General features: G+C 33.3%; 1 pseudogene; it reads right to left on the bottom strand.

Moving 5' to 3' along the window:
* Positions 1-5,906: 5,906 nt before the first annotated feature.
* On the bottom strand, positions 5,907-5,990 carry LOC130454845 (U4 spliceosomal RNA; annotated as a pseudogene).
* Positions 5,991-6,221: the final 231 nt, after the last annotated feature.

Consider the following 6,221-nt stretch of genomic DNA (forward strand, 5'->3'; position numbering starts at 1 on the left):
CAAAGCAAATTGATTTCCTCTTTCAAATGACTGCCTTTCAAATAGTGGGGGGACAAGTAGGTTACCTTTAAGAGCTAACTATTTCCATGACTTTCAACTATTCTTTATGGGAAATGCTATCAAATATCATTATCATCCTAGTTCCAGTCCTCTGACTAGAATTCAACTTGTTAATATTTTTTCTTATACGCGTGGTCTCAACAGTGGTAGAGGATGGCAGGACTATAACCTCCTAGTAAACTTGATCCCTTGGGATTATATTTTCTATACTGTAGACATCTTTTGGTCAAGAAACTCCATTAACCAAAGAAGACTGGTTTACTTGCAGTTAAGTGTTTTGTACAGAATATGTCAAAGGCAGGAATTGAACCCCAACAGTTATCCTTGATTCTGAGGTTTTCTTGCCATTATCTGAACTATACTTCCTCTCTATAACTGTCCTGTTAATGTAAGTTAAAGATTGGCTAGATGTTTTAGTTACCATGTCATATTATTGATTCATAATAAGCATGCAATCCACTTCAGTCACTCAAGGTTTGGGTTGTGTTTTTTTTTTTTTTTGACATAAACTGCTGTTTAGCTATCTCTCTTCCAATTCATATGTGTGTAAACTGTATTTATTAGCCAAGTGCAGGACTTTATGTTTTTCCTTATTAATTTTATATCCTCAACTCACAATTTTGGTCTGTCAAAATCTTTATGGGAAATTTGTTTATATAACATATTAGCTATTATTTCTCAGAGTTTTAAAACTCTTTTGTGAATTTGAAACCTAATCTGAGTTAGAAACCATCTTTGGGAATCCTGAGCTGTTTTCAGGGTTAATAAAGGGACAAACTTAATCTAGAACCTTTGACATATGCCCAAAATGGTTTGTTGATCTAAAGGAGACCAAAGATCATAGCCTTATAAAACATGAGACTTGAAATAGCCCTCAGAGGCCACCTATCTCTGATCAGGAATCTCCTCTGCACTATTTTTGATGGGTAGTTATCCAGCCTCTGTTTGAAGATTCTCAGGGAACAATCACCATTTCCTCCCAAAAAACATTTCACTTTGAAATTTCTCTGATGGTTGTTAGAAACTTTTCCCTTTCTCCAATCTTAAATGTATATCTGTGCAACTTCCATCCATTGAGTCTATTATAGTTCTAATATATGGGGCTTTGCTGAACAAGGGTAATATTTGTCTACAGAGTAGTTCACCAAATATTTGAATATTATTTTCATGTTACCATATTTTTTCCTTTCCTTAATTAAAATATCTCCAGTTCCTTCAAATGACCTTTATAGAGCATAGGTTTCAGTCCATGTATCATATCTTTTTGGGCAATTAATTGACTTCAATGAACTATTCTTGATTTTTTCTTTTTAAAAGTCTTTTTATAAGGTTTGATTGGATAGAGAATATATCTAGGTGACATAGTGCTTATATCCCTTGTGCCAAAATCAGCAAGAAATCCTCCAGATTTTAAATTTGGTCACAGACACTTACTATCTGTGTGACCCTGGGAAAGTCACTTAATCCTCTTTGCTTCAGTTCCTCATTTGAAAAATGAACTGGAGAAGGACATGGCAAACCACTCTACTCTTTGCCAAGAAAAACTCAGATGGAATAAGAGAGTCAGATATGACCAAAAAAGTCAGTTTTTGGCAATAGCTAGATAGTGCAATATTTTGAACTGGGTTGGAACCAGGAAGATTCATCTCCATGAATTCAAATCTAGGCTCAGACATTTACTAGTCCTTGGGCAAGTCACTTAACTGTTTGCCTTGGTTTCTCATCTGTAAAATGAGCTGGGGAAGGACATGGCAAACTACTTCAGCATCTTTGACAAGAAAGACACAAATGAGGTCACAGTGAGTCAGAAATTATTAAAATGACAGGCCAACATCATCTTTATTATCTTTTGGAAAATTCTTTTCCAATTCTCTCTTTCTCTCTCTGTCTCACTCTCTGTCACTTTCTTATACTGCTTCTCTGTCCCTCTGTTTCTATCACTTTGTCTCTCTCTCATATTAGTGTGTAGAAGTCTTTAATGTTAATATATCTTCTAATAATAAGCAACAGCAGCTGCTCCCCCAGTCCTGAGATACTAAGTGACTTCTCCAGAGTTACATAGGCAAGATGTATGAGGGAAAACCAAGGCCCTTCTGTCTATAAGGCCAGCTCTCTCTGTGTTCCAGATGGAGGTTGTAGAGGGCACATGTTAATAGATATTGTCTGATGCTTTCTCTTTTACAATATTATTCTACTTCTGATTGTATAAGGGTTAAAAAAAGAATTAGCTCAAAGCTAATGATTGTTAACATTTCTCACTGATACTTGCCAGTCTGGTTACAAAGGAAGTTGATACTGAGTGCTCATGGTAGTATAAAGGTAACTTGAAGTCATCTGGAAAGGTACTAGGCAGCTATTTGAAACTGAGAATCCTGAATCTACAAATCAAGAGGGTTTCCTTCACTTGTGTATGCTAATTTTGTGGTGGGTTAGAGATGGACTGACAGGTGAGAGAACAAGAAAGGGACAGATAAGTTGATGCCAATATAACTGAGGTGAGGGAAGATCAAAAGAATGAAAGTGACTAGGAGTAAATGCTTCTTCACTACTTCAAGCAATCTGTGCTTTGATCAGTATGGGTACTCTCTCTGGTGATGCAGATCATCATCATCCTTCCATATCTCAGGTAGCACTTTCATGAATTACTGTGATAAATGTGTAATTTGATGACCAATTTTCACAAGATCCACCTTGTTGAGCTGAATTTTGCTGGTCTTCAGACTGTTGTTGGACTAATAATCCAAACTCTTCAGTTAGATAGGACATTCCATAACTTGTGAGCCCCTGGAAAAGGTTTCAAAAACTCATGGTTTCTTCCATGCCATAATGATATCAGCAGAATTTTAAACAACTAAATGGTACAATGAATGGAGTCTGGGACATTTAGTCCCACAGGAAGATCTGGGCTCAAATCTAATATCAGAAACTTACAAGAAACCTGATTGGACAAGTTATTTAAACACTGTCTTCCTCAGTTTCCTCATCTGTAAAATTCTCATAAATAAAAGCACCTAATTCATGGGGTTCTTGTGAAGATAAGATGAGATCATATTTTTAAAACATTTTAAAACCTTATAGTATTATATGAATACTAGTTATCATTATTATATTAGATATTTAGAGGAGACAAAAGCATAATGTAAAAAATAATGGACTTGGAATCAGTAAGATCTGGATTAAAATTCCACTTTGGAGACTTACAATCATTGTGATCATAAAACAATTACTTCATTTCTCTGGGCTTCAATTACCTCATCTATAAAATTGAGATAAGCTTATGCTACATACTTCCTAGAGTTGTTCCCAGATTCAAACATGATAATATGTATAAAAGCTATATCATTGATCATATTAGCAATTCTGGGTAATATGGTATAAATGCTCATAAAATTCAGAAAAACTGATTGAACAGTGTAGGGTTTCAAGCTAATCTTTCTGAAAATCATGATTGTGAACTTGACACATAGGAGAGCAGATGGAATGGTGCTTCTTCATGTTTTGATATGATACACACACATGGAGAGAATGCAATAGAACCAATTAGAAATGACACTACTCTGATTGATGGACTACTATAGCAGGCAAGTCAAAAATGTGTATGAAATGTGCTAAAGACATGAATACTTTCATTATCTGCTAGTATTATACCATGTCAAATTTGGAAACAGATTTCACCACTATTGACAAAGACTTCATATTGTTTTTCTTGTCAGTGGTACACTCAGAATCATATTACATATTGACAATAAGCAGAAGGCAATAATAGAAAATAAATTTATCTGCTTACCCATACTAGGTGAAATAAGATATGAAATCACAGAGTTTCTAAAATCCAAAGATAGAAAAGTTGAAATCCCTGAAGTCATTGAAAAATTTTACTTAATGCAAATTCTAGAAAATACACCTAATAATAAATGACAAAAGAGACATCAAAAGTTTAAGTAATTTCCAAATGGAAATGGCCATGCTTATAATGGAATTCAAAACAGTTACTTTTGAGTATGGTGTCATGAATTAAAAAGTCAGGCCAATTATACCAAAAGTAGGGTGATTTTTAAAAGCTGATATTGTTATATACATATTTAATGAATGCAGTCCTTCACAGTGTTATTTTAAAAATAAATTTTAATTCTTAACTTAAACATGAAAATATGAGCATTTCTATATTTAGAATTTTCAAAGTAGTTTAAAAACTGATGTGACATTTGTGACACTATACATAGACAAAAAGACTACATGAAACTATGGAGTTCCACTTATTGTCATTTTAGTATCTAAATTTCATTCTCTCCCCATCCAATTTTACCCTTTACAATAAAAAATGGGGGGAACCCCCTTGTGACAAAGAAGCAAAGTCAGGCAAAACAAATCCACATGCTATGTCCAAAAAATTTAGGTCTTTTTCTATTAGTCCATCCCCTCTATCCTACAAGATGGATTACATATTTAATTATATTCTGGAACTATATTTCATTATTACTTTTATCAAAGTTTTCAAATATTTAAATGTTTCTCTTTATGATGTTGCTTTTGTTATATAAGTGTTCTGGTTCTACTACTTTTCATTACTTCATATTTTCCAAGATTCTCTGAAATTTCTATTTATCATTTCTTATGTAATAATAGTCCATTATATTTGTATCCTATATTTGTTCAGCAATTCTGCAATTAATAGATTTACCTCATCTCTTTTAGATTGCTATTATTTGCTCCTTTTTCCTCTTTAATTCCTTATTATCATCAAAAAGTTTGTTTTGCTTGTGACTATTATCTAACTGGAATTATCCTCCTGCTTAATCACCTCCTGATCCCCTTGTTTCTTTCTTGAGTTGGATTAGTTTCTACACCAAACTATATGTGCCTGTGTGTGGTTTAGTCTTTATTTAGTTAAGATAAGGATAAGATAAAACAACATATGATATCTTTTCTTCCCACTCTTTCCTTCTCTAAAAATGTTTGTATTATCTCATACATCCCAATTATGAGATATAATAAGTTTTGGTACCTTTTTATTTTTTTTGCACACTAGTTTTTTTTTTATCCTCTAAAAATCTTAAGAATAAAACTTTTTTTATCTACTAGTACCTCTCTTTTTCTTATTTAATCCCTTCAATATTTTTGAAGATATTAGGGTAATGAAGGAGGAATTATTTATTTTTCCCCACCAGAATGTTAGCACCACATCAGCATACAACTCTAATTTCTCAAAGGCTATCTTTCCAGATTTCTCTTCATTCCTGTATTTCTAAAAGGGAAAATGGAGTAAGCGTTTGTATAATGCCAACATTGATTTGTGCTAGACATTGTACTAAGTGCTTTTTCACAAATATTATTTCATTTGATATTCATAACAACCCAGCAAATTAGGTATTATTTTTTAATCTCCATTGTACAGTTGAGGTAATTGAGGTAAATATAGGGAAAGTGTCTTGCCAGGGTTTGGTCATAAAGCTAGTAAGTATTTGAGCTCAAATTCAGACTAAGGTCTTCCTGCCCGAGAGCTCTCTTTACTTTCCCACATGCTGCCCTTATTTATATTTCAAAGTTTGTACCCAATTTTGCTCTTCATCAGAAATGCTAAAAGTTTCCCACTCCTTATAAGGTCTTTGTTCTTCCTTATTAAAACTATATTTAGTTTTGTAGTGGAAACTATTTTTGGTTAAAATCTCATGTAATGCTTCATAGAATATTGTCTTCCTACCTTTCTTCTCATTTATGATAGAAGCTGATACGTTTGGTGTGATCTTAACTCTAGGTTCTTTATACTGTGACATTTCTGAAACCTTCTTTTGGGGTTTCTTTGAAAAGATGATTAGCTTAATTTCTAGTTTTTTTCTTGGCCTTTTGTCTTTGTATATTTGGTTTTCAATAAGCAATAATCACACCTTGGTTAAACTTCATTGGCTATGATACTGCCATTGTGCAAAGAAAGTCCTTGTTAATTTGGGAAGCTTTCAGTTATTAATTCATGAAATATAGTGGTGTGTGTGTGTGTGTGTGTGTGTGTGTGTGTGTGTGTGTGTGTATGTATGTTTGAAGTTACTCACCTTAGTTGTAGATTTCTTGGTCATTATTTCACACACCATGATTTTCAAATTTTTCCTGCATGAAGAGGTAGGAAATACAGGATTATTAAGGAATCCTCCAATGAACAAGTATAA

Source organism: Monodelphis domestica, chromosome 5, assembly GCF_027887165.1.
Source record: "Monodelphis domestica isolate mMonDom1 chromosome 5, mMonDom1.pri, whole genome shotgun sequence".
In the NCBI taxonomy this organism is placed as follows: Eukaryota; Metazoa; Chordata; class Mammalia; order Didelphimorphia; family Didelphidae; genus Monodelphis; species Monodelphis domestica.